The sequence below is a fragment of the Lissotriton vulgaris genome, chromosome 5 (genome assembly GCF_964263255.1).
Source record: "Lissotriton vulgaris chromosome 5, aLisVul1.2, whole genome shotgun sequence".
NCBI lineage: Eukaryota > Metazoa > Chordata > Amphibia > Caudata > Salamandridae > Lissotriton > Lissotriton vulgaris.
This window is the reverse complement of record NC_141693.1, coordinates 1,974,520,001-1,974,534,691: the sequence shown is the minus strand read 5'-3', so window position 1 is coordinate 1,974,534,691 and position 14,691 is coordinate 1,974,520,001.

Genomic DNA, 14,691 nt, shown 5'->3' with positions numbered 1-14,691 from the left:
ATCGACTCTGACAGGCTCTAACTTTCAATCTGTTTTTTTTTTTGCTACTACTTGTTGCCGACTTTGCATTTATGTCCTCCTTCCATCCTAATGTAAAGTGCTCTGATATCCCCCTGGATCTTGTTCGCTCTATTTAAAATTTATAAATAAATAAAATAAAGGGTTGACAAAATTGGCCAGCATAAACGTTTCTGAAAGTTTTATTAAAGACTGCTCAGCTGGCTTAATCAAATGTCTTGCCCTCATCAAGAGAGAGAAGGAGCAACTGGGCTTGAACACAAGAGACCTTTTCAATGGCTTTTATTGCCAGCCTGCTGTTGTCTTCTGCGTTGCGCCTGGAAGCAGTGAATTTGAGTTACGACTCAAGATCGGAGATGGCGGTATCAAATTCTTGGATCCTAGATTTTCTCAGTAAGTATGGGCTATCAGAACTCTTCTCATAACAGCTTTCATTGAGTCGTACACTTTGTCTCACGGTATATCTTCAGTGACGTTCTCTTTGAAACAATTCTCATGGGGCCGCTTTAATATTAGCCTGCAATAGCGGGTCCAAGAACACCACTAAATTGATTTTCCAGGGGCGTGGTGTGAATATCTGTGAGGGTGAAAAATCAATATAGAGAGGAAGACCGGCTCGTCATCCTATAACACCTGTGTCCTAATTGAGCATTTGAGAACTTTGATTTGAGGGGAGAAGACAGCAACAAACAGTCGATATGGGAATGAGAATATGAGCATTCGAATAAAAACTATAGCACCCTCCTAGGGGTGGAAAGTCCACAAGGTTTAGGTCCCACAAGCCTGAGCTAAAGGTCTGTGGAGACTGGGAATGGCTCCATGCTGTACCAGTTCTATCCATTGTAAGGTCCAGTACCGCACTAGGGCCCCTTTCCAACAGCATATTACCAGAGGTAAAATCGACCACCCGCGAGAAAAGTTGAGTAAACAAAGGCTCTTTGTGGTCACTGAGACTGTAAAATGAGATAATTGTGTATGTTTGCCCCTGAACATAACCCCATATCTCTACTGCCCTGCCCTCTCTGTCACTGTGCTTGACCACCCCAGTGAATTGTAAATTCACTTTTAACAAGATCACCACTCCCGGAAACTTTGTGGGTGCAGTTGAGTGGGCCAAGCGGGGGTAAAAATGTGAACATAACCTGTCGACATCTGCAGGGAGGAGGTGGGTCTCCTGCAACAGAACAAGAAAAACTCCTTTCATATGAAGCCATTTGAGCAGTGCCTTCCACATTACAGGGGAGCTTAAGCAATGCACATGAAGCATTAACAAACTAAGCATGTGGTGTGTGATGTTCTCAACATGTCACGGGTGGATGAACTATTCGTGCTGCTCCCCATGTCCTAGCCCGTCCCCTCCCAGTGTGGGCCTGTCACTCTACCATATCCAGATTTCCAACAATATTAGAATAGAAACATGCAGAACAATAACAACATTTTGAGAATGAGATCCAACTCCATGGGACCCAATGGATAGCTGATTGAAACAGAGAACTGCAGCATCTCCAGATCAGACATGTGACAGTATGGTGCCATAACAGTATAGTGTGAGGGGTTAGCCCCTCGGGTGTCGGCCGCATGACCCATTGAATACATCAAAAGTGATCAGGTCTCAGGATATATTATATCCCACAAGAACTGGATGTTTTACAAATCCAGCCCTCTGGATACTGCGGCTCATGCAAAAGGAAAGAGAGAAGGCGCTTTGTGAACGCGTTAAAAAGAAGAACCAAACACACAAATGTAGTCACTGTAATCCATCTCCCTGCAGTCTCCCCATCCCCTGTTCCTGCTGTCATCTTGTGTGCTTTATTTCGAATACATCGAGATGTGCAGCAAAAGTGCTAGATCTGCCATCTGAGCTGGTTGCTTGGCTGTGAAGTATTTGTTGATTCCAGGTTCTTCTGTAGATTAAGTAGCTTGGTTGCTTCTTCTTTCAATGTGACTGACACCTATTTATCTTGGGGACAGAAGAAGAGCTTAAAAGGGAGCCCCCATCTGTGCGGGATCTGTTGTTCATACAAATGATCACTGATTGGGTTAAGTGCTTTGAGTCCCGCTAGTGTCAAGGCCGATAAGACCTCCAATGTGGCTCATCTAAAGACGATGAACTCCACCCTCCAGACAGCCTTCAGAAATTGTTCTTACCTCGTAAAAAGTGGACATGGGCAAGAACATCCGGCAAGAACGTCTGGCCTAAAAGGCATTAGGGATCCTATGAATTCGGTCAAACTCAATCATGTGGTCTTCTGGAGAGTAAAGGAACGAGCATAAAAGTGTCTGGAGGTAGTCAGCCAGGTCGGTGTCTGGTACCAATTCTGGGATGCCCCAGATTTTAAGTTTGTTACGGCATGATCTATTTTTACTATGTTCCACCTTGTCTTCAAGAAATTGACAACGTTGTTCCAGCTCATGACTCGAACCTCAAGTTCATCTGTTTTGTGTCTGGCCTCTCCCATAGCAATCTCCAGCTGATCCTCCCTTAAGTTAGTCCTCTGCAAGGAATGGTCTAGGTGGGAGACACCCTTCGGAAAGGCCTGTCGAATGTCACTCGTATCCTTTTTATAATCCTCCAGCATATGTCGGACATCTCCCTTGGTTGTTGGGGCGTCTATGTCAGTGGGGGCTGCCCCCCAATGGGTCACTTCTCCGAATATGGAGGTAAAGTAGGGAGTGTGCTTTTTGTATTATTTGATGAGCCTGTAAGAGATCTTTAACATTGAGGTCCCTAGGTGGGTAAAGCTTCCAAATTGGCACTACGGGGGCTCGGCCCATCAAGAAACTACCATGTCAGGAGTGGAGAGTGGTAGGTGTGGTGACGGCCTCTATGGCACAAGGCACAACAAAGATGGCGGGTCAGTCTCTACCAGTCAAGTGACCCTCAGACCATAGTGCCACCCTCCATACAAGGGGCCCTCAGGAATGTTGGAGGCGTTGCAGAGTCGCAGAAGTCCACTGGGCCCCTCTGGCCTAAGAAGGTAACCTCAAGGTTCCAGTGCCAACCAAGACCTTAGGAGGGCTGTTCACCAACTTCACCCCAACACAATGGAGAGTGAGGAAATCACAGCCCTCACCTTGCAGCAGACATCTCCGCTGCCTGAGGATAGCCGTGCCTGGCGGCCCCAGGCTTGCCCCTCCATGCCCTCCACAGAGTTATTTGAGCAATCAATGCCTCACCTGGCACGCCCCCCTAGTTGCCCCTGGGCCTCTAGCGGTGAGGAGATCTGTCTGTGATCCCAATGATGGGCTTCAACATCTTGTTACACCGTCAAGATGAGACATCCACTCTTGCTTTCACAGCAACGCGTGCAGCATCGCTTCCACTGGTAGTTACATCTTTCTGTAGCTGATGATTGGAAAGATTGCTACTGCATCGGGTCGTCTACAGGACTCCGGCCCCGGGAGCTTGGCTAGGACAGGCCTGCATGGTCATTGATGTACCATTCATCAAATTAATTCTAACAACAACAAAAAATTATGGAAAAACAAACCATGGGGTATTACAATGAATTAATTTGCAATTCAGAAATCTATTTGTAGAAGAATATGTCCTTTCATTTATTTCCTGGCAAATCATTTTTGGTCAATTTTAAAGTGATATGCAAGTGAACAGAAATGTACGTTTTTTACAGTCTACCCAGTGCATCTATGTTATATGTTATGTTATAAAACCTTTTATTACGCGCTCTATTACTCAAGAGTATCCTGGCGCGGTCACCCTCACACTATGCAGACATACCACATACATCTCATACTGTATTCTGACATGCTTTGAGCCCATCCGGTGGACCTAAACAGCCATAGATGTGACTGAGCTTCCTTTCTGTGAAAAGGGGAGGTTAGATCCTCTATTCCACAAACTAAAATTGAAAGAGCTGCTGACAAAGATTTTTTACTCATTATTTCCTCTAGAGTTGCTTGAAAATATGGCACAGTTTGTCATGATCTAAGCAAACGACTATGCAAATTATGGAAAAGCCTCTCAATTTCGCAATGCCCTCAAACTTTTTTGTTCTGCAGACATTGAGGAAGTGGGAAAAGAGTAAAAAAAGGGGAATCCGGCAGAGAAAGCAACTGTGGTGCAGAAGAAGCATGGGTAAGCACCTCAGGGGCACACCACTTCCACCACTGGCACTGACACCCAATTGGACCAGGTGGAACCTAGAGACTGGCTCCTACTGGTGAGGCTGCAAAAATAGCTGGAGTGAGCATGAAGTACCAAGCAGTTACACAAGAACTCGAAAACACAAAAAAGGTGCAGTGGAACGGAGTGATCTAGTCAGCAGCAGAAGAACCCATCAACTACGGACATTACCAGGCATTACCAGGCATGGGCTAGGAGACAGCGCTAGTTTATATACCTTCAAGATCCATGTAAACTTGAAAGTGAAAGATCTCAACCCATAAGTCAATGACAGCTATCTTGGGAAATCACCCACTAATGAAACAGAGTCATAAACAGGCGGTAATCACTTTGAATCAGGCAATCAATCAATCAATCATCGCATTTATATAGCACACTACTTACCCAGAGGGTCTCAAGGCGCTGGGGGGGGATCTGCTACTGCTCGAACAACCAGGTCTTGAGTTGCTTCCTGAAGGCGAGGTGGTCCTGGGTCAGGCGGAGGTGGGTGGGGAGGGAGTTCCATGTCTTGGCGGCGAGGTAGGAGAAGGACCGTCCCCCTGTGGTGGCTCTACGGATGCGGGGGACGGCGGCGAGGGCGAGGCTGGTCGATCGAAGCTGGCGTTTGGGAGCGTAGAAGTTGAGGCGGCTGTTGAGGTATCCTGGGCCTTGGCTGTGTAGGGCTTTGTGTGCGTGGGTGAGGAGACGGAAGGTGATTCTCTTGTTGACCGGGAGCCAGTGCAGGTCTCTCAGGTGTCCGGAGATGTGGCTGCGACGGGGGATGTCCAGGATGAGTCATGCTGAGGCGTTCTGGATCCGCTGGAGTCTCTTCTGGAGTTTGGCGGTGGTTCCGGCGTAGAGGGTGTTTCCGTAGTCCAGACGGCTGGTGACGAGGGCCTGGGTGACCGTCCTCCTGGTCTCGGTGGGGATCCACCGGAAGATCTTACGAAGCATGCGCAGGATGTTGAAGCACGACGAGGAGACGGCGTTGACTTGTCTGGTCATGGAGAGGGAGGAGTCCAGGATGAAGCCCAGGTTGCGTGCGTGGTCTGTTGGTTTGGGTGCGCTGCCTAGGGCGGGGGCCACCAGGAGTCGTCCCAAGCGGCGGGTGAGGATCCCAGGATGAGGACTTCCGTCTTATCTGAGTTCAGTTTCAGGCGGCTGTTCTTCATCCATTCGGCTACCTCTTTCATCCCTTCGTGAAGGTTGGCTCTGGCGGTGGCGGGGTCGTTGGTAAGGGAGAGGATCAGCTGGGTGTCGTCGGCGTAGGAGATGATGTTGAGGTTGTGCTGGCGTGCGATGTCTGCGAGGGGGCTCATGTAGATGTTGAAGAGGGTTGGACTGAGCGAGGAGCCTTGAGGGACGCCGCAGATGACTTCGGTGGCTTCTGATCTGAACGGAGGGAGGCGGACTCTCTGTGCCCTTCCGGCGAGGAAGGAGATGATCCACTCCAGTGCCTTCTCCTGGACTCCGACGTTGCTGAGGCGTTGTACTAAGGTACGATTGCAGACAGTGTCGAAGGCCGCGGAGAGGTCGAGGAGGATGAGGGCTGCTGTTTCTCCGTTGTCGAGCAGCGGTCGGATGTCATCGGTGACTGCGATCAGGGCGGTCTCGGTGCTGTGGTTGGCCCGGAAGCCAGACTGCGAGGGGTCGAGGGATCCGTTCGTCTTGAGGAAGGCGGCCAGCTGCATGTTGACGGTCTTCTCGATGACTTTTGCAGGAAACGGGAGCAGCGAGATGGGGCGGTAGTTTTTGAGGTCGGTGGGGTCAGCCGATGGCTTCTTGAATAGAGCGCTGAGTTCGGCGTGCTTCCAGCTCTCCGGGAAGGTAGCAGTGTCAAAGGAGGTGTTGATGATGTCCCGCAGGTGGGGTGCGATGATAGCGTCCGCCTTGTTGAAGACGTGGTGAGGGCAGAGGTCGGTCGGAGATCCGGAGTGGATGGAGTTCATCGTGCGGACGGTGTCTTCGGTGCTGATCGGAGTCCAGGCGCGGAGGGTGGTGGTGGGGGGCGGTGGTTCGGTCGTGGTGATCGTCGGTTGAGTGCTGAAGCTGTTGTGTATGTCCGCGATCTTGTTGTGGAAGTAGGAGGCGAGGGAGTTGCAGAGGTCTTGCGAAGGGGTGATGTCGTTGTTTCCGGCGTTGGGGTTGGAGAGCTCTTTGACGATGTTGAAGAGTTCCTTGCTGTTGTGGGCGTTGTTATACAGTCGTTCCTTGAATGCAGTTTTCTTGGTGGCGCGGATGAGTTGGTGGTGTTTTCGGGTGGCGAGCTTGAGGGCAGTCATGTTGTCCGGTGTTGGGTCTCTGCGCCAGGTTCTGACCATGCATAAGCTCTGACCATGCATAAGGCAGGCAGGCAGCACAATGGGAAAACAGTCTCAATGGCTGTCCTGGTGGCCATCACGACCATCCCCCAAAAACTGCAAGGGGGACCCATCGCATCCTGTGGACAAGAGGAAGAAGTAGATTGCAACTTTCTGCCAACTCTAGAATCCCCAGAGACCACTGCAAGTCTTAACACAATGATATATTGTAGTTTCCCTCTTTCCCTGTGGTTTTTGAATGATGAAACAATGGATTTAGACCTTTTCCGTAGACTGACAGTTACTAAACCTACCCCAAACTGATGCTCACTGCAGAAATGATATATGCTTCTCTCCTCAGTTCAGACCCTGTCACTGTGTGCCTGTTGTGACTCCTCAGAGCACTACGCTGTCACCAAGGCCTGTCTCAATGATGAATAACTATTTCTTTGCAAGTCAGCAGTAACAGTGGAGGAGTGTGGCTCAATGGTTAGAGCGGCAGACTCTGATGCAGAGGTCTGGCCCGGGACCAGGGTTCAATTCCCGACGCGGCAGGGTCTTGGGCTCATTTGTCTGCGGACTCGATAATTCTCGCCTCGGCGCCTACACTAATCATGGGGTCCTGCAACTCTGGGCAATAGCTTGCTTAATCTCCACAACGGCCCCTACAGCACTGGGATGCCTGGCTCCACCTTGGGGGTGCCCAGGAGGGGCATCTCACAGGGAGAGCCCGGAAGGGTTCCACAGTGTTATACAGCGCTGGGACGCCCTGGTGATGGGCAGCTGTGTGCTTTACAAGTATCCTACACCTACAGTGTAGGTCAGTCTGCTTTGCTGCTGCAGAAAGATTATGAACTCTGTGATGTACCATAATTTCATCCCTTCTAAATTAAAGCTCTAGGTGGTGCTGAATTCTGGCAACTGTTGCAAATAAAAGCGTAAATTCACTATCAATTGTGACACAGGTTTGGCATAAGCAGCGTGCATGAAACTTGTTCTAAACGTCATCTGATCTGAAAAAAGTCAGATTCCTTACAAGAATAAAGTACTTATTTCAGTTCTGTGACTTCTGAGACATGCAATATTTTGGCCTTCACCCAATGGCAGAGTCCTAATGAAATGCACACTTTGGATGGAGTATTTCTCGTCAGCTTCCCACTTCTGCACAGGGGTGGTTTCACCTAAAGCTTTTTGAGGCTGTCTTCTGATGAAGGCATCTGTTTCTATACTTTAATATGGACTTTCTCAAAAGGCAAAACAACGGCTGGGGGAGATAAACTGGGAAAGCTGCTGCAGCATTTGGTATTCCTTCAAAGAGGTCACACTTAGCCCTTTCCTTTTCAGGACAAGACAGATCTTGCATGGCCACACGTCAGCATGTGTTCCTAGGAAGAGGCTGGAACTGAGCTCTTGTCTTTCCCTTCTGATTTTATGGAAAAGGTTGAAAACTTGTTTTAAACCATTTGATGGAGGAATTATGTTTCTAGAGTTTATCTGGATTTGTTTGGGTGGCAAAGCGCTTAGAAATCCTTTCTGGATAGCCATGCACAATATAATTCCAATTAACATTAACATAACATTAACATATGCCTTTGTTTAAAAAGATTTTGTACATCATGTTGGACAGCCTCTTCAAAAGTAGTCACTTTCGCTGGAATGGTGGCAACAAGAGGAGTGAACGTAGATGGGTTCTTTAATACAGTATTTTGTTCATTTGGTGTTTGTTCATCATTTTTTGAGAAGAAAAAATGGAGTCGTACTTTCCGGAAGAATTTTGAGATTTCAATCTGAGTCTGGAAAGAATCTCCTGTGGTTGTAGCCACAAAACCCAAGCCTTGGTTGAGCAATTTCTCTTCTATAGGCGTCAATGTCCGTGAACTTAGATTGACTACGAGCCCGTCTCTGCGCTCGTGCCCGCCTGGTCTTGTGGTATCTTCCTCCCGCTCCTCAGGTCCATCGACTGTGGGGGCAGATTCCACTGTACTTGGCCTTGCGGAGCTCGTCGCCTGCCGCGCGGTCTCCCCTGGCCAAACCCTAAAAAAGGAGGCATATTCTGGCCTGGTTGAAATGGAGCTGGGCCATACGGTCCTACCTGATGAGGAAAAGGCTATTGACCGGAAATCCAGGGGTTTGGGGTCCACCATGGATTGAATTGCCCTTGGTTTTGGTTGTATCCTCTTCTCTGTCTTCTGTTCCCCCTCCCTCGGTTGAAATTAATGGAGGTCCCCTGATTGGAAGAGTCAGAATCGCTGGAGGGGTCTTCTGATGTAGAGGTCCCATAGGTGGAGCCACCTCTCCTACCATATCTATTGTAAGGCGTGGGTGCATATGTGGCACTCGTGTAAGGATAGATTCTTTCTTTTGAGAATTTGGCCAAGCCCTTTTTACATTTCTCCAGTTTAGAGAACAAGATCGAATCTTTAAATTCTTTGTTAGTCTTGTTACTCTCATCTTGTTGTTTAGTAAAAAGTTTTGATGAAATCGTGGCTTTTATCTGGCCTTCTAATGTCTGGATCTCTATCAGGATTTTATCCGTGGCTTTTTTGGCTGTTTTTATAATTAAGACGAGCCAATCGCGCGTTTTATCATAGAACACATTTTCTTTTTCACAGTTCTCTTTTTTGCACTGCTTTCAGTTACTAACATTAGTCCCCTTTAGTCCTTTACCTTACAACAGTAGCCATTCCCATAACAGGTGGCAACAACAAAGATTCTCCACTTTGGGAAGTGGTTCAAATGATGAAAGGGCGGTAAAGGGAGAGTAACTGAAGGATATCTTCCCAAACAGTGTGAGATCCTGTTGTGTGTTCTACTAAAACACTTAGAGTACATTTCGAGTCATCTCGACACACATAGATACATAGATGACCCACAGTTATTCTTTTTGTAATGCATATCATGTTTAGGGGGCAGTAACTGCGTGGTCGTTAAATATTCCCTGGGACCCTCAATTTATCTGTTTGTTGGTATTTTTTTATTTTCTGGGACCAAGACTTATTATTTGTCATCATCAGACATTTACCTAGAGCAAGATGCAGAGTGGTTGAAAAGAAAAGAAAGGAGAAAAAAATATAAGAAAGCTGTATTAAAGGGAGAAAGCAGGGAAGAAAAGAAATTACAAGAGTAAAAGAAATAGATGGTAAATATAGTGCTGCAGAAGAGAGAAGCATGATGTGAAATCAAGACTAGACACCCTCAGAAATCTGCAACCAATGCTTTGGCAGCACTGATGGAGGGCTGCTAAGAAAAGTTGTAGGCCACAGCACTTTTAAATTTTTTTTTTTAAATAAAGCACTGAAAAGGATAGTCGCTTGGCTTGAAAGCAGACCTGAGAAATCATGTATTTTAGAAGGAAAGAAAAGTGATAGAATTCTGGTGTCTCAGGGAACAGATACCTTCAGAATTTAACCTGCTGACCATGGCGCGAATTCCGCCATGGTGTGGGTGATTTATGACTGGGCGAGGTTCCAACGCCCCCGGCCGTCCTCCACACATGCCCTCTGTGACGTCGGACGGTCGATAGCTGTCCGACGCAGGCAAAGGGTTAAGTGAGTAGGGATCTGTGTGAACTTTCTACCAATTGTTTTAGTGTCAGCCATGAGCAGCATGCTAGCTCTCAACGGTGGCTCCTGCGCTTTGGCAGGGAAGGAGAAAAAAACAACGCTAGTTTTATTTCTTCTTTCCTGCAGAGTCTTGGGGGTGGGGCCTGGGGGTGACAGCACTAAAGGGAGTGGTGGTGCATTCCTTTCACTGCGCTTGATGGTTTGGTGAGCCAGAAAGCGGATACACAAATGCTATCCACCCGTCAGAACAAACAGCAAATCCATGAATGACACCACCCTGGCAAGGATCATTGCGTAGTAGCTTGTATTTAGTATAACTAAGTAGCCAATTATTGACTTAGAAGTGTTTTCTCCTGCAGGTGCTGGCTGCCCTCAGCTTATCACAATACTTTCAAAATCATGTACCAGTATTTTTATCACATGAAAATATATTTTGGTCTATATGTATCATTGAATCTATACTACTGGCTAAATTCAGTGGTACATTTGCTGACAAGGAGGTAGTAAACCCAGGTCGAAAAGGATTATATATAGAAAATTCCTTAGAGTGTGAGTGGGATGTAAAAAGTGCTGTTAAAACCTTTTGGCACCAATTGGATATTTTTTCTTGGATGTCTACTGGAAAACTCTATGAAAATATTACCACTGAACAGAGCAAGAAAGTTGGGTACCTTCTTCTAATCCCGCCCAGAGGAAGAGAATGGTCTCAAAGGCCCAACATCACCTCACCAGAGGTTATGAGAGGCTTCCTTCACCCCAATAACACCATCTGGAATAAAAGCAGCACAAGGTTAATTTTATTTTTAGCAATATTATTCCCTCCACTGCCCTGATATAATACAAAAAGGTATCACAATGCCAAGAGTCGAAAGAAACAGCCCTAATCACATGTAGAGTGTAAACTATGTGGAGCACTCTGTGGGCACAGTAAACCAATGCCATGTATCACTCACCTTTTTGTAAAGGGGATTACAACATAATTGGTTAGTAACCACTCAATAGTTTAAGGTTTTGATAGTGTTGCGTTATGTGTTTAACACCTGAAATCATGCACATATTGTTTTAAGTCACAATATCAACCACAAAGATATTGTGACACAAAAAATGTTGTGTCAAAAATACATATAACAAACAAAACTACAAAATATTGACTGCAATAAAACATAAATATAACAATTAAAAAATAAATAGATACGACCACAATACCAACATCACAACTATAATTCACAAAAATATGGGTAAATATACATTTAAAAATGAGTTCCTCTTGAAAAAAATAAATTATTAAGTAGTTTCATTATTGTAACAATATTTAATACTGTCTACCATTTTTCAGGAAAAATAAATACATTTTCAAAATGAATACATAATCTATAACAAATAAATGTATGTATTATATTTCAATTCACCTAGCAAAATACTCCTAACTTGCAAGATAATTTATATTTCAATTTATCATTACCTATACAAATGCATTATAATTAAAAGAATAATAACTTCCTAAGTGGCTTTTAATTTAAAGTAATAATAATCGAAATATGCTATTTTATAATAAATACATTGATTTCAAACACATTTGACAATGTAGAAAGCATTTTTTTAAATAGTTTAAAGTACAAAATGCATCTCAAAATACTTATGAAATGTAAACATATGTTTTTGATATACTAACCTAAGTGCTAGAATCTAAAATGACAGTTCTACAAATTGTAGGTATACTAATCTAAATTCAATACCATAAACATAAAAATCAGAATTTAGGAAATCACCTTTATTATTCTAACTCCACCCCATTGTAACTCCTACAAGCATTTGTTGAAGAGTGTTGTGATGCTTCTTCCAACGTAGAAAGGACAATTCAGGAGACAAAGGCCTTTTTCAGGTAAGTTTTAATGGAGAAAGCAACCTGGCATCTGATCACCTCGAAAGAGCAGAACAACTGTCAGCTATCGAGTGTTGTGTGCCAGATGTTCCACAAGGAACACAGAGAATGAACAGAGCGTGCAGAGAATCTTACAAACAGGTAAGATTCCAACATAACACATCCTCTTTCCTAGGAAATAAAAGAAACAAAAAAAACAAAAACAGAACTGAGGAAAAAGATTAACATTAACATGAAACAATACAGAATCCATCCCACCACGCAGGGAAGAGAGAAAAAAAAACCGAAGAAGTGACATAATCATTAAGGTAGGCAGGAGACTTATGCACTCTACGTCCAACAGGCAAACTCACATCCGGAGAAGGAAGGACCACAGAATCACACGCAGACTCTCGGGTACCAGATTCACTGAAACCAGAATCACACGCAGACTCTCGGGTACCAGAATCACTGAAATCAGAGTCAGGCATGAACATCGCACTTGAGCAACCCTCACCCTTGGAAGCAGGGACATGAAGCGAACCACCCTTCTGATAAAGAGCAACATTTCTCAGGTTCCATCTATCCCCACCTTCCAGAATGAGAGATAATTTGTTAAGAGAAACAACACGGAATGGGCCTCTAAACTTATGCAGACCAGCTTTAGTTCTACCAGACTTTACTTTGACCCAATCACCAACTGCAATCTTCCCAGTCACAACCACAGGAAAACTCTCATCATCGGAAAGTACCCAATCCTTCAACCAAGCAGGAACCGTTCTGGAACCCGGAGATCGCCCACGCATAACTTGGAAAGGAGAAAGATGAGTGACACTGTGAAGAGTGGTCCTGTACGACCAAACCATGTCTTGAACCAACCGTTTGGGATCTAAATTGTTGGCTAAAGCAAGTTGAATGGTACCTTTTATGAGTCGGTTGGACCTCTCGACCATACCATTTCCCATGGGATTGTACAAGGAGGTACGAGAGTGCTTGACACCACATTTCTCAAAGAAACATCTCATTTCATTAGAGGTTAACTGGGTGCCATTGTCAGTTAAAACCATATTAGGGAAACCCTCTAGAGAAAACAGACTCTCAAACACCTCAATAGTGGACTTAGTGGTGATATCTCTAAGAAACTCAACACAAAGCCATTTTGAGTGTACGTCAACAATGACAGCAGCAAAACGCATATCAGCAGGTAGGCCAGAAAGAGGGCCAATGAAATCCAAACAAAGATTATACCAGGGTTTTCCAGGATCCGAAATGTGACCTTGATTGCTTTGGAGACCAACTCTCAACCTCTTTTCGCTCTCCTTGCAATAACAACAGTTTTCTACCCAACCGCGGATCACATCATCCATGCCTGGCCACCAAAATTCTTGCTTTATCCTCCTAATAGTCATGCCCTGACCAAAATGTCCCACATGGGCTAACTTGAAAATATGCAACCTTAGGCCAACAGGTGGTACAAAACGATCACCCCTCATTATGAGCTCAGAACCCGAAAGAGACAATTCATCCAAGAGTTTCCAAAAGGGCCTGACCGCAACAGGCAACATACTCTCCCTGGGAGCACCTCTTCTTAGTAGAATCACTTCTTGCAGGGTAGAATCCTTCTTCATTTCAGACAACCACTGATCTTGAGAAAAAGCACCCACAGAAGATTCACAGACATCCCCAACCACAGCAACGGCCTCATCCACGCTAGACTTCTCAAGATCCCGATCGACCAACTTCCAATCGACAGACAAACGAGATAAACAATCTGCCTGAACGTTTTTCCAACCTTGAATAAAAACAATCTCATATAAGTATTCTTGCATTCTGGCTGCAAATCTGGCAAGTCGAGCTGAGCCTTTACCAGCACCACCACCCGACAAAATCTTTAACAAAGGCTTGTGATCGGTCCACAAAACAAACTTCACACCCCACAAATATACACGAAAATACTCCACACTCCATGCAGCAGCCAACGCTTCTCGTTCTATGACCGAGTAATTCCTCTCAGCTTGAGTCAGGGTCCTAGAAGCAAAAGCGATGTTTTTTTCAACTCCATGTTGAAGTTGTGAAAACACCACCCCAATTCCAGTTAAACTAGCATCTACAGTCAGGAAGGATTTGCACACAGGATCAAAAGGGGCTAAAATCCCTGTGTTGCAAATATTTTCCTTAATCTGTTGAAAGGAATCCTCTTGCACTTTTTCCCAGATAAATCTGTTGCCCTTTCTCAATAACAATCTCAAAGGTTCAGACAAATTTGCGAAACCCTTAACAAATTTCGAATAGTATTCGACTAACCCTAAGAAGGATCGAAGCTGGTCTCTATCTTTAGGTGCTGGAGCTTGACTAATGGCAACCAAGAGGTTCTTTTTGGGAGCAATACCACCAGCGGAGATAGTATAGCCTAAATACTCAATACTTTCTGTTAAAAAGACACACTTATCTTTATTAACAGTCAAACTGGTATCTTCTAGCTTGAAGAGAACTTGACGTAAAGCCAAATTGTGATCATTCACACTTTTCTCAGATACAAGAATGCCGTCCTGAAAGTAGACAACACCAGACAGACCCTTAAGCATGTTGGACATCATTCGTTGAAAAACACTTGCAGCCGAAGCGAGGCCAAACGGCATACGAATGAATTGGAACGTACCCTCGGTGGTAATAAAGGCAGTCAGTGATTTGGAGTCAGGGTGTAATCTGATTTGGTGGTACGCACTCCTCAAATCGATTTTTGAGAAAAATCTACCCCCCCCCCCCCCCTACTGATTGCAACAATTCGTTGATATTGGGAAGGGGAAAGGTATCTGTTATAATCTC